Raw genomic sequence first — 20020 nt, 5'->3', positions numbered from 1 at the left:
GCTCAGAGACAGAATTGTGGCAAGGTACAGATCAGGCCAAGGTTACAAAAGAATTTCTGCAGCACTCAAGGTTCCTAAGAGCACAGCGGCCTCCATAATCTTTAAATGGAAGAAGTTTGGGACGACCAGAACTCTTCCTAGACCTGGCCGTCCAAGAGCCTTGGTGACAGAGGTAAAGAAGAACCCAAAGATCACTGTGGCTGAGCTCCAGAGAGTAGTAGGAAGATGGGAGAAAGTTCCACAAAGTCAACTATCACTGCAGCCCTCCACCAGTTGGGGCTTTATGGCAGAGTGGCCCGACGGAAGCCTCTCCTCAGTGCAAGACATATGAAAGCCTGCAGAGAGTTTGCCAAAAAACACATAAAGGACTCCCAGACTATGAGAAATAAGATTCTCTGGTCTGATGAGTTCAAGATTGAACTTTTTGGCGTTAATTCTAAGCGGTATGTGTGGAGAAAACCAAGCACTGCTCATTACCTGCCCAATTCAATCCCAACTGTGAAACATGGTGGTGGCAGCATCATGCTATGGGGGTGTTTTTCAGCTCCAGGGACAGGACGACTGGTTGCAATTGAAGGAAAGATGAATGCGGCCAAGTACAGAGATATCCTGGAAGAAAACCTCTTCCAGAGTGCTCAGGACCTCAGACTGGGCCAAAGGTTCACCTTCCAACAAGACAATGACCCTAAGCGCACAGCTAAAATAACGAAGGAGTGGCTTCAGAACAACTCTGTGACCATTCTTGACTGGCCCAGCCAGAGCCCTGACCTAAACCCAATTGAACATCTCAACGTTCACCATCCAACCTGACAGAACTGGAGAGGATCTGCAAGGAAGAATGGCAGAGGATCCCCCAAATCCAGGTGGGAAAAACTTGTTGCATCATTCCCAAGAAGACTCATGGCTGTACTAGCTCAAAAGGGTGCTTCTTCTCAATACTGAGCAAAGGGTCTGAATACTTATGATCATGTGATATTTCAGTTTTACTTTAATACATTTGCAAATATTTTCTGTCAAGATGGGGTGCTGAGTGTACATAATGAGAAATAAAATGAACTTTTTTGATTTTAGCAAATGGCTGCAATGAAACACTTTCCGTACCCACTGTAGCTGCTTAGTCCTGATGTGCTAAATAATCCCAGTGAAAGTCAGACAAGCAACCACAGCAGTCAGTCTAAACAAGGTAACATGGCATGAAGTTTACTGTACGAGATTTACAGCTCTTCACTATATAATAGAGGAGTCCTTTGGTTTAAACAGAGTGGTAACTCACAGGTAGCTTTGTGCAGGCAGCTTTGTTCAGGCATCCTCAGCATCAAGTTATTGAAAAGTATCAATAAGCAAATCAGTATCAGTATTACAATCCTACCGATACCCATCAGTAGTAAACAGTAGAGCTGCAACTTACGATTATTTTCATAATTGATTAATCTGTCGATTATTTTCTCAATTACTCATTTGGTCCATAAAATATCAGAAAACCTTAAATGTTGATCAGTGTTCATCAAACCTTGAAATAATGTTCTAAAATGTCTTGTTCTGTTTTGTCCACAATGGACTAAACTACATTTTCAGCATTCTAATGAAGGTTGTCACAGGTGACTGGTTGATTTCATTTAAAGTGAAGTGTGTTTTGTGCACATCCATGTATGAATCTTACAACATGTTTGTGCACTGAAACAAACAGGCACTGTTTGTTCATAACCACCATGACCTTGTCATCTAAATATTCATAAAAGCAAATCGGTCCTTATCCACAAAATGAGAGCGTTTGAGCCAAACCCTCCAGTCACGCTGACAACTGTCCATGCTACAGTACAAACGCTGTTGTTCACGGACTACTCTGAAAAGTCATCATTTTGTTTCATACACATGGTTTGAATCACGGAGAATTGGCTGTACTCAATGTGTAGAATCAGAAAGCTGTTATTTTCATGGACCTCCTTTTCCAGGGCCCGCTGACAACACAATGTAACCTGTGCTCAAACACAGGGACACATCCCTGGAACAGACAGGAGTGATGAGTTCAGCAGTTATGCTGACTGCACATGAGGATGCTCTGCTCTCCTCCATCACTGTGCCAGCACAAATAGTAGTGATACCCAAGCACAACAGCCACTGCCAAAGGCCAGTACAACACATGTCCTCATCAATTCACTGTGAGCATCTTTCTCAGGTTACAATGAACTGTGTCGAGCTGTGTATCTTCACTGGCCTCACGACTCAATTACGATTTCAGATACATGATTTGAAATTTGGTAAATATTAATTTTCACTTGAACTCTTATTGTTCCTTTCACACAAAAAAAAAAAATAATGCTTCTGCAGTCAAGCTGCAGCTTCTACAAGCTGCATGTCGGCACATGTTAGAGATTCTGACATGTCACATTTACGTTTATGGTATTATAGTGTTGCTCTGCAGAGCCAACTACATAAAAGCAGTTAAATCATGTGATTTATTGTTTAAACTTATGTTAAATACAGTTGTACTACTAATAAGTATAATATCAAATGTTGCTGTAGTAGCTATTCTGATGTTGTCATGTTGATGCTGGCATTCACAAGGAAACACAGACACACACACACACACACACACACAGAGAGAGAGACAGAGACAGAGAGAGAGAAAGTGCTGAGCAATTCTTTGGGGCTACAATCAAACCTACATGAGATAATCCAAGGGGTTAACTGTGTGACCTCACAAAATAAGAGAGCCAAGCCAACAAATGTTCTTAATTATGAGAGGAAAAAAGGTTACAAAAATGAAAACACTTTGCAACACTTTTTGAAAACATTTTGGTTTATGAGTATGCAACACATTTTTGAATCTCTGAAACGATTCAACCCATGTCGAACAATTGAGTGTGAATGACAAACAATCCAAAATGTCCAACTGGCACTAGCAATATTTTATTGGAAAAAACAACAGTCCTCCAGTCCAAAAAGATACCTCAATTCAAAATATGGGGATTTAAATTTATCCCCCTTGTGGGCCAATTCATCTCCTTCCCCCTTAAATTTGGGGTCTCCTTTACCACTGATGCCTCTGGCTTCCCACCACTGCCAGTGCTAGCCAGAAAGATGAGCCAGAGAAATTGCCAAATTGCTTGCCAGTCATTTGATCTTTCTGCAAGTCATTTTTGGTGGAAAATAGTGGGCTGTTTTTGTGTATTCATGTACAACCAACCACAGCTGTTTTCCCCATTTCTCCTGTGCTTTTCCTGACACAAAGACCATTGGGGCAGATGTACACTCCACCTGGAGCAGGACTGACAACCAAAGCTCCCTTGTGCTTATGGATTTGGATTAAGGAGACATGAAACATATCCTGTCTTTAAGAGCTATTATGTGAAGGGCTTTGCTCAATTCATTCAAATAACATTAGGTCATCAGACAGACACTAATAGCTGCAATCCACCTTTTTTTACAGATGCTACTAAAATAAACATATGTATACACAGTCATGGTTACACAAACACCTAAAATTCCTTAAGTGAGTCTGTAGTAGATGTTTACGTACAACTTGCATCTTCATGATCCAAATTTCCTTCATCAGCATCAGGGAAGCCCAAGAATGTGTCTGCCAAATCCTCTCCTTTAGTCAATTTGCTCTGCTCGCCCCTCTATCCGCTCACTGCTCCCCTGACAGTCTTCACATTATCCCACCGCCCACCCACCAACCAACCTCTTCATCAGCATGCCTCCATATACCTTCTACTTATGTATTCAATGGCGCTATGACCATCTTAAGCCATTCCAGGGGCTCCTGAACCCCAATACAAACACAGCGTGGGCCTGTGAGGCCTGGGGCCTGACATATGGAAGCAATCACACTAGAGAGAGATGAAATGGTATATGGAACCAACACATAGATGGATCAGAAACGACTGAGAGGTAATGTCTAATCAAAATACGTTCACTCACCACCAACTGTGACGTCATAGTCCTGGGTGTTTGAAAGTGAAAGGCCCCTGGTCACTAATGACTCAGCTCATGTGTCTTATCATAATAGATTGGAATGCTCCCATTATACACCATTTGCCAAAAGCAGTCAAGTCAATGCACTTTACATATAGAGCAGGTCTTCATCATACTCTTCATTATAGTATTACAGAGAGCAAAACTTCATTTTCAGAGACATGTTGACCTTTTTTTGCAGGAAGAGTGCTGCATCAAACATTGATTCAGTTGGTATGTTATCAGTTTATATATCAATAACAAGTATGTGATCTTTTTTTCTTTAGGGTATAGTGTGTAAAACATCTAATGGTGAGCCCACAGATGTCAACAAAGACCTTCACTTATATGAAAGGCATTCCTGACTGGTTTGTCCATTTGGCAGCTTTTGCAAAGCGAGGTCGTGCTTAGTGCTTACATTTTAAGGACTTCTTCCAAGGCTATAAAAACCAAACCAAAAATGTTTTGTTTTAAAGTGATTATATACACATACAAACATACTTAAAAAAAGTAGTATATTTGATATCTGCCAATAAATCATCCTACACGTTATACACACTGGACCTTAAGTTCCTTGTTTCATGTGTTTAATCATTATATAACATAAGATCTTCTTAAAATAATGTGTGATTTAATTGAAGTGCAATTTAGTGCATTTAACAAATAAAAATGTTTAATATCCATTTATCTTTATTTAGTACTGTCTCAACTGTGTAAAAGGTATGCACTGGAACTTTAACTGTTATTTTTCCCGCCTCTGTCTGGTCTTTGTGAACAGAAACAATGTTACATTATTTTCATATTGTGTTCTTCATCTGATCACATGCTCGGTCTAGCAATACCATTAGACTGAGCACTTCAGGTCCACGTAGAGCCTCACTCATAGATGTTATTCTAACCAATAGACCTCATCATTACAAATCCGGTGATGTTTTTCCTCTCGACTTCAGTCATCATTGCTGAACAGCATGCATAATACTACAAAACAGCCAAACCACCCATTAGTTTCAAAAGAAACTGCAGTGTTTTCTCTGATGAGAATTTTTTGAACAGCTTTATACCACAATGACTTAAGGCTCATGATGGTAACTGAACCTATCCTGGGATTTCTTCATTATAACTTCATTTCAACAAGCACGCACCTCTAAAACTGAAGAACAATGTTATGTGCAGAGATTAGAAACATGTTACATGAAAGCAAAGCCGTCTGGTGTAAAGCACACAAAACTAAAATCACACACACAGATTGACAACACTGTAATTTACATAACAGATGTTTTACTAATATTAGAATTTCCACATCATCATTTCATATCTCAGCACTGACTCAAAGCAATGGGAACCCTCAGTAAAACCACTCTTAGCTATCTGCTATTCATCCCATCTCCGAAATTGTTCAAGGCTGCACCATTATCACATCCAGGAAAAGTATTTGTGACACATTTAATAAACAATTCATCAGATTTCATCATTGACAATCATGCACTTTACTCTACTACTCTGGCTGGTTCACTAAGAGCACCAAGGATTTGAATGGAACTAGAGCTCAAATGGGAACCGTGCCAGTGCATGAAAATGGTTAAAGTAGGATGCAATACTTAAATGTATCAAAGGCTTTGGATGTGGTTGGAAATGTTGGTAAAGCTATTGAAGGCTGTAATCATGAGTGATTATTGGCACAATGGTGGAAGATAATGGCTCGGATAATGAGGCAGTTGTTGGAGTTGAACACCCATGTGGTAGGACAGCAGTCAGGCGGACCATGAAGGGTGATGCCCAAGGTGGTAGAAGAGAGGGCAAGTCCAACAAGCACATACTGAATAAAATAATGTGAAGAGTCACTGTAATTCAGGTGAGAATTGGGTCAAGCTTTTCAGCAGTTCTTCAGTTGCAGGGCTGCAAACCCATTTGTAGTCAAATGAGTTTTCAGGACAGGATGTCTGCAGAGCTCAGATTATCTCATGGACGTGTGTAACACAAAGGACGAATGCTGGACAGATCGGTGAGGGAACAGTAGACAATGTCCAGTTGACAGTAAACGACAACCGCAGAAACTTTAACCAAAGCAAATTATATAACAGTCTGGCGGTACACAAAAGAGGTATTTGTTTGGAGGCAAGAGTTGAGTGAATTTCCATTTGTTAGACACGAAGGACAGTCCAACCTCCTCGAGCAGACTGACAGGAATTAAGAACTAGGGTCTGATCCAAGTCTCAGTGAGCATGGGAGGCTCAGTGGATAGCTAGTTAGCACAGACGGGAATGAATTCCATTTTGGAAAATGCAGATTGGCATACACCAACAAAAGGCGGTGGCGCGGTGGACAATGTTACAATTCATTGTTTTCTTTATACTACTTGTGTTACAAGGACAATGGGAGTCAAGTGAGTGTGCTTCACTACAAATGTAAGTGCTAAAAGTTTAAAATTTGACTAGTACTATAGTAAATAGTTATGCAGCCAATCTCTGCCACTTGAGCAGAGATTCATACTCTGGGATTGTGCAATTGAAGTGTCAAATGAGATTATATATTTATGGGCCGGGACTACTGTACTGAATCCACTTCAAGACAATAATCAAATAATCTGGATTTTGCTCAGCAGTCACTTGATTATGAATCTATAAATCTTAAGCATATTGCCAGTGCTACAAATTGTCAAAAATGTAATCAGGTGAACTTAATATGTAAAGAGAATATCTCAAACAGTCACAGAGAAAACAGTGTGCACAAACACACATTCTCAAGAATCCAGTGTCATGTTTCTGTCAATATATCTTCAGGTCACACTCTCCACATGAAGAATGTTTCTGAACCCACTCCGTAGTTCTCACTCCTTATCTCTCATTCAATGTCTCTATACTGCATGCCATGAGGATCAAATGTAAGAATCTTGAGGCTTCTCCTCGTCTCATGATGACTCAACACCATTCATAACATATCGTGTTGTTTGATTAACTCTGTGCATTGCAAAACAAAGTTAATTCTTCCACCAAAAAAAGTGTGGAGGGATATTTTGGAGTAAGTATTTTTATTATAAAATAAATTGGGTTTTCTCTCAAGCTTTGTTAGAAAATGACACAGAAAATGTTGATCTCAAAACATGACGCATTTCAGCTGTTACCATCAGCCATGTGCTTTAGACTGTCTGTATGTAAAACAAACAAGACGTGGTTTGAATCATACCAGAAGCCATCAGCCTGGTGAACAGCAACAGTTCACGAAATGGTCAATTCACTTAGTGAATGCACTCACACTGAAGACTTACCCATCCTTCAGTACACATGCTTCACTGTGACATCTGTTTTTAGAATTGTTTATTCTTGTGTTTTTGCATTTCAGAAATGTGAGACTTGTATGTGGATGAGTTTGTATGTTTGTGGATGACTTTGGTTGTCTGCTGTTTGTTTGTGGGTGACTTTGCATGTTTGTTGTTTGTTGTTTGTTTGCAGACCTACTTGCCTTTAAATTGGCCCTTGGGAGATGAATGAAGTATTTAGGAATTGGACTAAACATTAACACTATCACATTACTCCACACATGTTTGACAAGACTGCTCTCTATTGTTCAATAATATAGGCCACATAAAATCCACCGACATCTCTCCAACGATATAGAGTCTGTGGCCATTAAGCAACTCTCCAAACTGAACCTCATACATAACACCATCTCAGTGATGCAATGCCTTATGCTGCAACACCACACTGGGTGACTTTTATTCTGTGTTTTTGAGTTCACTCCGTGCAGACTGGAGTTCTGTTAATCTTCACGTTTACATCTGATTTCTCCCTGGACCTACTAAACGGCCACTGACAGCCATACTCACTTCTTCACGTGACTCAGCAGCGTCAACACAGCCTTTGGGTGTTTCCTGATCTTGTCTCTCACTCTCTAATTGCACTAAACGATCACTGAGCCAAGACACAGCTGGGTACAGCCACATTCACCTCATTTTCCAGGCCTGAGTACGACTACGTTAAGTGGAGCCGGCAGCCCACATCCTCGAAATAAAAAGGTTCTTGTTCAGAACTGATTGCAGGAATAATTGTAAATGCTGGAAAGCGACAGAGCCCCAAGTCTATTCTTTTCCCATCCCTCCTTCACTACTGTCCTTTTGTCGTTTGCATCACAACCTCAGCACAGTTTGCCCATACTTAGTCTGATCTGGATGCTGATTGAACCTGAAAACTAAAAAGTTAAGCCAAAATACAGCTTGAGCTGGGAGGTTTAGAACATCCTCCTCCCTGTTTTTTTTTTTTTTTTAAATCCAGCTAAAGCAGTGTTGTTTGTGATTTATTTCACTGTGAGAGATGTGGGAGCTTCTGCTTCTAGTTTTCTTCTCTCTCATGTTTGCCACACATTTTCTGGAGGTCATTAAGAAAAAATGGAGATAATGACATGGCATGAAAGGCAGCAGAAAAGCCATGAAGGTGCTGAGAAAGCAGCAGACTCAATAAACCCATTCTTGTGACGGACAGGGACAATAACTCTGCACTCTGTGTTGCCTTTACTTAGCATACATAGCGATGATTAGATTTGATGAAAAAAATAATACAAAAGGAGTGCTGGATTGGGTCACAAAGATGTCAGTTAAATGCTCTTCAAGGATAAGAGCAATATTCTATTTAGAATTCACAGTAATGATTAGCCTTTACCGTCCCTAAAGTATAAGTGGTAGTCCATAATAAAAGGTATCCAAGACACTCGATCTTTAAGTGGATCCTCACAAAACATGTGTGCTTAACTTTAAACAACGCTATAGATGGATGGATACTTTAATTATCCCTCTGAGGAAATTCAGGTGTCCAGTAGGTCACAAACTGTTGACAAATATGCCTGCATATAATACACAAATGCATTAAATAAATATATAATAGAAAATAAAAAAAATAACACATTGGTGGAGGTAGAGTGTGTGCATAAAAAACAAAAAGGAACAACCAGTGGTCCATATCATGATCCTTGCCACTGACAAACGGTGTTTAGTGGGGATTCAGATGATTTTCTTTTGAATTAATAATTTATAGACTTTCTCTAAAGATAAAAAGGCAATTACTGTGAATTTTGAACAGACTGTTGCCTTTGATTTTTAATCATTCTATTCCTAAATCAAGTACTTTCCCCAGGAGAAGTCGCTTGGGTGTGGAATTTTTTTTTTTCTATTGACATACAAGAAAAAAAACATAGTAATTACTATGAGCACTGACAGTCACCACAGCTGAACCCATCAAGACCTTCTTCAACCACCAATCAAAGGAAATCACTGCTGCTGATGTTGTCTGATGTGAATTCTTTATTTTTTTTTCAAATGACAACATATTATTCCTACTGTGGGGCTCTGGGAAGTGCTTTCAATACTTAAACCATCATCTTCATCAATCCACAGCCGCAACAAGTTAATAAGCCAGCTATATACAAAAAGTATTTTGTATTTTGGCTTCAGTATAGCTGTCTGTTACATCCAATGAGACCATACACTATGACTTGTTATAAAACTATTGGCAAGGTGACAATTAATATAGCATATTTAGCTTATATTAACATTGTGTAGCTCTAGGCAGCATTTAAATTAATGTTTGTTCACCACTAGTGAAGAGATGCATCATACAGCGAACTAGAGCTGAAACAATTAATCGATTAATCAATTACTAAATTAATCAACAACTATTTTGATAACTTGATTAATCGGTTTGAAGCTTCTTTCATGATTAAAACAAGATTTCTGATTGTTTAAGCTTTTAAAATGTAAGTATTTTCTTCATTTCTTTGCTCTACATAAAGAAATTATTAAAAGTGAATCATTTTGGTTTGTGGACAAAACAAGGCATTTGAGATCATCATCATTTCCAGGTTTGACAAACACCAATAAAGATTTAAGATTTTCTGATATTATGGACCAAACGATTGATCGACAAAATAATCGACAGATGAATCGATTATGAAAATAACTGTTTGTTGCAGCTCTACAGTGAACAATGAACTACTCCCAAAAATGTGTGATTTGTGGTTGCTGTGGTCACAGGGCAAACCAACTTTAAAATTGTGCAGACAGTTGGTAACCTTTTAGAGAACTGCACGGGATATTACAGACATTTTGGCATTTGAAAAGCAAGAAAAACACAGATGCAATTCATGACATTAAGGATAAATGTGTTTAAGTGCTTTTCTGTGATAAAGCATCTCCTATTTTTAAGCAATGTGTTCCTTCTGTTGTAGCAACACACGTCAGATATCATAATCCAGCAATTATTAAAATTACAGATGAAGTTCAAAATTTAAACAAGATCACTCAGAAACACAAGAGCCAGTGCTCACACTATTAAAAGTGAACATCTGCTAATGTGAAAAGTTAAAGTCTACACTATATCTATGTTTTGGAGCAAAATTTGTAGAATAAATAAATGAAATACAGAACCAGACTTCCTTCTTCCAGCTTATCTTCAACTGTCACTCGCGTTCTCCCTCCCATTTCTCGTCGTACTTTCTACTCTCGAAAAGTATCCTCCTTTCACAGACATTGACGTCATGCTCTCTATCCTCCATTTAGTTGAAGCTGCAAACAAACAGCTTTTTTTTTTGAGCATGCAAAGATGATAATGGAGTTGATATCCAACCCTTTTTGACCACATGTCATCCGATCACATTCACAAGCTCCAGCCAAGTACTTGAACATGCTATAAACAAAGGAGGAAACTTGTATGTAGACTAAACACGAAAGCATTGTCCCTACAGATGGATGGTGATGTTTGGTTGAATAAATCTCAGGGTCATTGGCCTGATAAAGTTGGGAATTTGACTAAAGAAGTGCTTGTTTATTAGATGACGAACAACAGTTGAAATCAAATAAAATGTATTATCCCCACAGGGAAATTCTCAGGCAAAAGTGATTCAAGGTCATCAAAGAGCAATATACAAGAGGGATAAACAATCCTTCTTGTCACTTCCTCCTAAGGTGATATCTATCATGTGACTTGTAAAAACACACACTAACAAATACAATATCAAATGTTTATGATAAACAAAGGGAAACTCCCCTGAATGGATGAATAAACCACTCTCCAGCTTGTACTACAAATGATTTGAAAACTTTAAAAGGACACAAAAGGCTGAGGAACAAGGCAAGAAGTTTCAAAGTAAAACAGGATGGAGTATAAGAAAGAAAACCCTAAAGCCTCAATTGGACAAAGTGTCAGGGTATAGTTGACGTTTGTCCTACATTTACTTACCAACAGTTGTCCACATGCGATTGGATCACTGAGGACAGACGTTCATGCCGGGTCTGAACTGGGCCTTTGCCAAATTTGCCAAAGTTTTGGACACTTTAAACTGATGTTTTTTTACATGAGGGGGATTGCAAATAAATAATGACTTTACTCTTTTGGGCAAAATGACATCATTGTGCAAAGAATAATATAAAATAAATGGTTGATTAATTAAGTTAATAGCATATTCTTAAATTCCTAGAATTATCCTGATTATATGAAAATGTTGTGATCTTGTTATGTCACCAACAGAGTTGGTTGCTCCTTCTGGGGCTATATTTTCCTTGCTCTTCTCAGGTTGTGCTGTGTTTGTTCCTCATAAGCACACTACGCACCATCGGTATTTCCCTCAGAAAAATACTACAGAAATTGTCCCTTACGAAAAAGTGGCCATAAAGTGCTCAAAATGGCCGTAAGAGGGCCCTCACACAAGATTTCACAGGGGGACAGCCTTAAATCCTCACGGGCCGTGGCGGCGCCTCAAAGTCTGTTAGTGTGCGAGGGTGGACATTGGGACTGGGCCATCGAGTCCAAACAAAGAGTAAAAAACTAATTTAATAAAGCCAGATAAGAGAAATTGGAAATCAAGCTCTAGTTGAACAGTCTTCCTCTCTCAAACAGGGTCCTCTGTTTGAAAGCTCTGCAAGTAAATGTAGGACAAACGTCAACTATATCGTGACACTTTGTCCAATCAGAGATAGAAGTCTCCAACGAGGCAGTCGTAAGGTTAAGCTGCTCGTTGTCTCCTTCCTAACAAAACATGTTTATAAAGTGACGATGGACAGTGGAAGAGGTGAACCACAACAGACGGGAAGTTAGCCAAAAGATGACGTCGCCAACAGCTGTATTAACCTTAATACATCCTTCCATCCAATGATCTTGTTCTTTCCACAAATTATTGCAGAATTTAAAGAAGACAGCATGAGTCATATGCACTCAATAAGCCCAGGCCTGCTGATCCCTTTCTGTCTCCGTTCTTAGTGAACGTAAAAGCTCATTTTCAAAAGACTGAAAAAGGCTTTACTCTTGTCCTTCGGTGTCTTTGGTGGCAGGCTTTCTCAGGCACACTGGTATTAGGTGAGGCTCAGGCAGAGAATGGCTTAGCCTTAAGCTACATCAAACACCTCTCCATTTTGGTATTATAACCCATAAATTCTGCTGCAGATATGCCTGCTGTCCACCCCCCCCGCCCCCAGAAGTTTCAAGCCCTGAACACTGAGAATTTTAAAGATTTATTTAATTTGGATGGTGCATGTAGAGGCAGTCATGGAGACCATTTACACCAATGATGCAGTACCCTCATTCACAACCATCAGCTGTTAACCATATGCTCGGTGAACGCATACTTTTAGTTTCACAGCAGCACATGCATGTCCAGTGTATCTGAATGGCCATGTAATGTGTTGCAAGTGTGGACGCAGAAGAATTACATAGCTGAAACAGTGAAGAAAGTTATATCACAATATTGATATAATACAATTACAGAAGTACTGAGAATGTAGCTTTAGACTTTGTGCTTGTAGAATAAAATACAACCACAAACCATATGCCCCAGGCTTATACACAAATAGGAGTCACGTTTCACTTTATGTAAATTCATAAACACTCACGAAAGATAATAAAACACGTCTGTCTCTCCTGCACACACACAAACATTGTAGATTTATGCGTGCTAGCCAGCACACAGAGTGATGCAAAGAATTTTGATAGGTTAATGTGTTAACATAACCAGAACTGGTGGGATGCAGTGTCAGACACTGGTGTTCAACAGTTCCTGTTTTCCTGGGCCGACCTCCTGGTACGGTGACAGCAGAAGAAAACATGCTTCGAGATATCAATCATTTATGGCTCCAGACAAAGCCTTGTACCACATGCCACATTTGGCATGATCATATTTATAACCATAACAAAGATATGAGGAGGTAAATCAAACACAGCCTCTCCGACCACTTACACGTCTGCTCCGTGAAAAGCAAATTGGAGTTTCCTTTCATCACGCAAGAGATTTCTGGCGTTAACAAATAAGCAGCCGCTCTCCCATGGAATCAGTACAAAATGGGCGACCTCTCTCAGTCCCTAATGTCTCTGAAAACAAAGGGCCATTCTGGCAAGCAAGAACTTACAAACTGTGAAGACAAACACACAGCAAGATGCAGTCATTTCCGTCTCTGACCTATAGTGGAAGAAAAATACACGTCTCCCTAAGTGAAGTTATCCTAACCCTTATTCATATTTACACAGACATTCTATAGAGCAGCAGGGCCGCGACCAGGCTATGGGCTGGGATGGAAAGGGACGCAAAAAACCCACAGCAAACAGGCCGACTAACATTGTGTGTTGTTATCATTTTCAAAAAAAAACATATCACAAGGAATTTATATGACCATAGCAAAAAACCCACGCTGAACCAAAGCAAGATTTCGCAGCAGACCATCTGCATCTACCACTCAAACTTTCAAAAAAGTCACACCCTCAAATGGACTGATAACCTGTTTCCAAATATATCACGATATTAAAACCACTAAATTCATACTGATCCATGGCTGGCTCGAATATTTAGTTGGATGGCCTTTAGCTCGATTACAGCATGCGTTGGCCTTGGCGTCTTGGTTTTGATAAGCTTACACAATGTCACAACATTTATTTCCTTCAGGGGCTGCATTCAATTTTTAACCAACATTTCAGAGCTCTAGATTTGCGTGACTCAGTCTGTTTATACCACCACAATGGCAGAAAAAAAAAAAAAGCCTTCAGAGTTCACCAAGCACTTTAAATCCACAGAGATCGAGCAACATATTACACAAGCAGACAAAGTGAATATATATCTGACCCTTCGAACTCCCACATGGGGTATTTTGTGAGTATGGAAACAGCCAGAGTGGATTTTTTCATAGCAACTTTCCCTTCCTCGTACTACAGAAAATGTTTGCACATTGGAATAAACATTTTGGAATATAATGGAAGAAACATGGCCGTTCAATACCTTTAGCTAGTCAGCTGACCTTACTTTTGGGCATATAACAAAAGATTGCATTGTGTGCATTATGCTAACTATAAAGAGTATGTGATAATACTATCGGCTCTGTAGCCTCTGCTCTCCCTGACAGGTCTATCAGAAATACTGAAATCAGCAATAAATATCAGAAACAGTCAAATTTTTTGCCTAATAAAAGTATTCAAAAAAGGTTGGAAACCCCTAACTAAAGATAAAACAACGCAGCCAAAGCATTCATTACTAATAAAAGTGTATAGTCACTTAAACAGACCACAGAGCTCATTGAATACACGCGTCTGGTTCTCACTTATACCAAACAGTGTTTGCATGCGTGTTGTGTTGTTAATGTGTGAGTGAATTGGGGGATGACATGGAGGTAATTTTTCACGAGCCAAAGTCATAAACACTCATTACATTTGCCTGTTTGGTATTAAGTGCTTTGGCTGCGTTGTTTTATCTTTAGTTAGGGGTTTCACGTCTAACTATCATCATATAATATAAAATATATATTTTTTTAAATAAAACTTGGTTAAAAGATTTCAGTGTTGTACTCGTTTGGTCTGTAAAATGTCAGAAAACGTTGATCAGTGTTTCTCAAACCTGGAAATGATGATGTTCTCAAAAGTCTTGTTGCATGCACAAACCAAAGTTATTGAGTTCTAATGATTCTTTGTTATATGGAGCAAACAAACCAGAAAATATTCATATTTAACAAGCTGACAAATCAGAAAGCCTTTATTAATTATTGAAAAACACCGGATTATCAAAATGGTTGACGATTCATTTAGTTGTCGAATAATAATTGTTGGAGCCCTAAATCTCTCCATCACTGAAACTGTCTGCCAATACCGACACGCGTTTCATTGCATTTAATGTCCAACTGCACTTTAGACTCTTTCCATTTTTAAATGACTTTGCAGCATAAGAAGTGGTTGCCAGAGCTGGAGTAGGTGGTGCAACATTTAAAGTTTGGGTCACCTAGAGATGTAACGATATGAAAATTTCATATCACGGTTATTGTGACCAAAATTATCACGGTTATCAATATTATCACGGTATTGTTAGATGTGTTCAAAATGTTCCAAAAGTACTGAACACACACACTGAAATATTTTAACCAAGTTTTATTTTAAAAAATATATTTTATATTATATGATGATTATTATTATTAATTATCATCTGACTGACGCGCGCACACACACACGCAGGTCCTCACTCTGTGTCCGATAATAATTAAGTAACAGCAGTCGTACACAGCATAAAAATAAAATTAAAAAAAAACAGAAACAAACACATTTTGCTCTGCTACGGTACGTGTCGTCTGCACACTACTCGCTTTCGCTGATATCACCCAATAACATGTATTTTTACAGGAGTAACGTTAGGTAACACTTAAGTTAGGTTTCCTTTATTGAGAAAACAGGAACGTTTTACAGACAAACCATGACGTTTCCCACTATTCCGAAATCCCATTTTGTTACTCGCTGAAAAGTTGTGGGTGGTGGTCACGGAGATGGCTCATCAAATTGGAAGTGTTACCCCCCTTCGCGGAGATTTTTTTTTTTTTTGCATTTTCTGCACAAGGGTTGATTGTCTTCAATTATTTTACTGTCAACATCCTTAAAAAATACAAAATATGCCCAGACTTCTGATCTTGTTTTTTTTACGGGGGGGAAATCTCTGGAGCGCAGGTGGCTTCAGCCGTGTTGTCGCTGGACAGACAGTGCAAACTGCGCATGCGCACCCGCTTCTGAGTGAGTGCCGTTGAGTTTTTCGGTAATCAGTTGCAGTCATCAATCACAGTTTTAATGATAATTAAAATTTGAAACGGTAGTACTAACCGTCGGGAATTTTACCGTGGTTTATCGTCATACCGGTAATCGTTACATCCCTAGGGTCATCACAGAGGAAGAACAAGGCTGGAGTGGCCTTTAATCAAGTGATTTGGAAATGTTATCTGTAATTATTTGAAATGTTTTCCACTGGACTTATTCACATTCCCCTAAATAAATAAATATATATATATATATATATTTTTTTTAGGGCACAAGAAAATACACATAAACATAGGATTACATGTTACATTACATGTCATTTAGCAGACGCTTTTATCCAAAGCGACTTACAATGGAATTGAGTACGTCAGCGAGGGGTGGAATCGAACTTGGATGATGGAAACCTAGTTCAGCTGCTCAACAACACAAATATCTAAATCAGCCAATGACTTGGACACCACTCCCTTGCATTTAGGCAAGTAGACATGGTCAAGATAACCTGAGGAAAGAAGGTAACGTGGCTGTCAGTTGGACATTATTTCAGAAAGCATCCAGTGAGCAGCAGTTCTCCAGGTGAAAATGTCATGTTGATGTCAGAGAACAACCAGACACATTCAAAATGATCCACAGGCAACAGTAACTTGGGTACCAACACACAACCAAGTGGAAATTCTTGACTATTGGGATTTGGTCAACATGATTTTCCGACTGGAAATTCACAGACAACACCAGCAACCAAGCACCTAATGGTCAGCTGTCAATCACACCGGTGTCCACTCACATGTGCCATGCTTCATTGTCTATTTCCATCTAAATAAACAAAGAATTTACTCGCCTGACATCATGCTCTATGAATGACCTACAAATAGTGATTGAGACCATCTTTACTGATGTTATGAAGCAAGTATGACTTCTAGTCAACATACCTTCTGCAACCAGTCGAGCCGCCCCCTAGTGGTTATTCAATATATTGTTTCTTCCTGATTATCTTCAACTGACAAATCAGAAAAATGTCTTTTCTCCCTTTTTATAAACAAACTACAGTATGCACACAGCACAGCACACACACACACACACGACACACCAGGTGTCACTCCTGCCACTTAATTAGCACCCATGTGTACCTAATTAAGTGAGTGTACATGATAATGAAGGGATATTATGTGTCAATAATTACATAAATAAATGCACTAAACGCACTTTTAAATGCAATACAATAACTTAAATCATGTCTTTACATCTTTAACTATTCCATATGTACATTTGTAATTGATTACAGGTGCTTGGTGATGCTCCTGCATCATACTTGACGTTCAGACCGCCGTCATGGTGTCAGCTGTGACACACGTGTCCGTCGCAAAAACCGACAGTTCACGTCGAAATTCGGGCAGTAAACAAGTGACACAAACGCACCACAGTATCAAGTGAGCGTCAAACGGACGTCATCACTTGTCAAAGTTCTTCTGCGCGACAGCGACGTGACGCACTTTTTAAACTAACAATAGCAAATGGCAACCAGTCGAGCTTCGACTTACCTCGGACGCTGAAAGAAGACGCATGGAGTCAAGTGTCCGACCTGACGCCAGTTTGTTTTTTAGGACACTCGTTGACCAGGAAGCATCTGAAGTTTGTCTGGTGGAGTGTGTCCCCCTCCTCTCTCTTAAACACACACACACACACACACACACACAGCTGCACTAAAGGAGAACCTCCCTCCATCCACTCACACCTCACTAGTGTCCATCCATCTGTACACCTCACAGAGACTATACATTGACGTACCTTCATGTATCCCACTTTATTGTTTCCAGGTGGGATAGCACCCATCATGCACCGCGTCATAGCTACTTTTTTTTTTTGTTCCTTTTGCTGAGCATCCATTTATTTTGACAGGTCAAAACAGGAAATGACAGGTGTATGTAATCAAAGTAATAATGGCTGACCCCTTGCATTAGATGGCTGTAAAATCACAAAAGGTTATTAATGTGCACTTTCATTTTCAAAGTGAAGCTCTACGTGTGGTGATAGTGGACAGGAATTGAAAAATAACAAACTACAACAGCAGACAATGCACCTGTTGTAAACAAGTGAACCCGTTTAATGGCTTTTGTTGTTAAATCTTTGAACAGATGTGCAAATGTGCAGTAAATGTGCAATCATCAACCGCAAAATAAAACCAAAGAACTTTTTACGTAGATGTCTAAATATAGCTACATATCTACAAACATATCTAGATTTCTCTAATACAGGGGCCTCAAACCTGGGGGCCAGTCAAGTGAAAAAAAGTAAGATTGGAAAAATGACCTGTTTACAGATTAAAATTAAAATTATAGTTTGATAATCCATCAGTATTACTTAATAGCAGTTCCAGCTGGGAAATAGAATTTACACGTTTCATTTCCAGAGTTTGTCTTCAGTGTTTTCAGTTCGCTCATAGAGAAAGAGTCCTTTCATTCCCTGTGCACATTTTGTTTTGATAATTGTTTTTGCTTTATTCTTTTTTATTTCATAATTTTCTCGCAGTATATACACACATACTACATACTAAATACTTAGAGTAGAAATTAGAAGAGAATTGCAGTTTGATTCACATTATTATGTTTCCGTTCATTTAAAATTAAACTCTGACAAAAAGTCAAATTTTGATTCATTTATTTTATGAGGTACTTTCTCATTATCACGACTTAACATCTCATAATTACGAGACACTTTCACATTTATGGGATAATAAGTCATACTTATGAGATGCTTTTTCATAATCTCCTATTTATGATTTCGTTTCTCATAATTATGACTTTGGTATGCATTCTCCTTTTTCCAATTGGCAGGAAAAGGCTTCTATAAGTGTGGGCTGTTTTTGTTTACTGTAGAGTAGCAGAAAGGGAAGCATTAGGATGTTCAATTTTCTTCCAACAAAAAACATTTTGGATTCATTTTGCAGATACGAAAAAGTAAGATCCCAAGTCAGTCTGGAGTCTGTCTCCCATTTGATATTTCACAATCATAGAACAAATAGGAGATAGTTTCATTCCTGTATTTGGAGAAGGTACAACATCAATGTCGGTGGACTCGTGTATGGTCACACCTGTTAAGTATTGAATTCAGGTGTTTCAATCACTATCTCCAATGTAGGACATTTGTGGCAACAGTTTGAGAAAAGTGCACAAAGCAAGGACGAGAAAGACCTGGTTTGACTTTGAGTTTTGCTGTGAAAGAACTTGACTGGCCCGCACAGAGCCCTGACCTCAACTGGAGCACCTTTGGGATGAACTGGAACAGAGGTTGTGAGCCAGGTCGTCTCGTCCAACATCTGTGCCTGACCTCATAAATGCTCCACAGAATGAACGGGCACAAATTCACACAGAAACACCTCAAAAGCTTGACGTGTGGAAGCTGTTATAGCTGCAAAAGGGACCAACTTCATATTAAAGTCCTGCATTTGAATGCGTCATTACAGTCCCTGTTGGTGCAGTGGTCAGGCGTCCCAATACTTTTGTTCCTACTTCTGCAGCTTTGTTTGAAACAGAATACTTGACTGTAGAAGGTGAAAGGCAAGTGAAGCCTTTTTCTTTCTTAGTTTATGTTCTTCAATACTGACGTCCAGACAAAAAACAATCCTCTGGGTTCAACTTTTGAAGGATTCAATAAATATGCTTATTATTGCATACTATATCTAATAGGTTGATCTAACCCAGCATTGGTGAAGGGATTGTTTGTGCTTAACTTTAGTTAGAAGGTCTGAAGATGATGATGACTGACAATTTGTCGGGAAAAAAAGGCCAGACAGTTTGTTGAAAATGTAACCGGGGATGAAAGCACACATGTACAGCTCTATAAAAGCCTGATTTCTTCATACATATGGAAACTGTGTTCTTACTCTGAAGTGTATTTCCAAATCACAAATAAAAACAGGTGCAAGAGGAACATCACACAAATCACAGCTCTGTCTTTACCAACTGATTTCTACATGAAGACAGTCAATCCTCTTGGAACGGTGTCATCTATTTTATCGTGCAATGAAAATTTCCATCTTT

At 39.0% G+C, this 20020-nt stretch overlaps 1 long non-coding RNA gene across 1 annotated transcript in view; it reads right to left on the bottom strand.

The window, feature by feature from the left end:
• Positions 1-17700, bottom strand: part of LOC122776302 — a 50701-nt gene extending 33001 nt beyond the window's left edge. Inside the window, exon 1 of the long non-coding RNA XR_006361199.1 lies at positions 17522-17700. This is a non-coding gene — a long non-coding RNA (uncharacterized LOC122776302). The remainder of the gene's footprint in view (positions 1-17521) is intronic.
• Between the last annotated feature and the right edge of the window lie 2320 nt (positions 17701-20020).

This window comes from Solea senegalensis, linkage group LG10, assembly GCF_019176455.1.
Source record: "Solea senegalensis isolate Sse05_10M linkage group LG10, IFAPA_SoseM_1, whole genome shotgun sequence".
NCBI classification, from domain to species: Eukaryota; Metazoa; Chordata; class Actinopteri; order Pleuronectiformes; family Soleidae; genus Solea; species Solea senegalensis.
The sequence above is the reverse complement of the archived record's forward strand: the minus strand, read 5'-3'. Positions and strand labels throughout refer to the sequence as shown.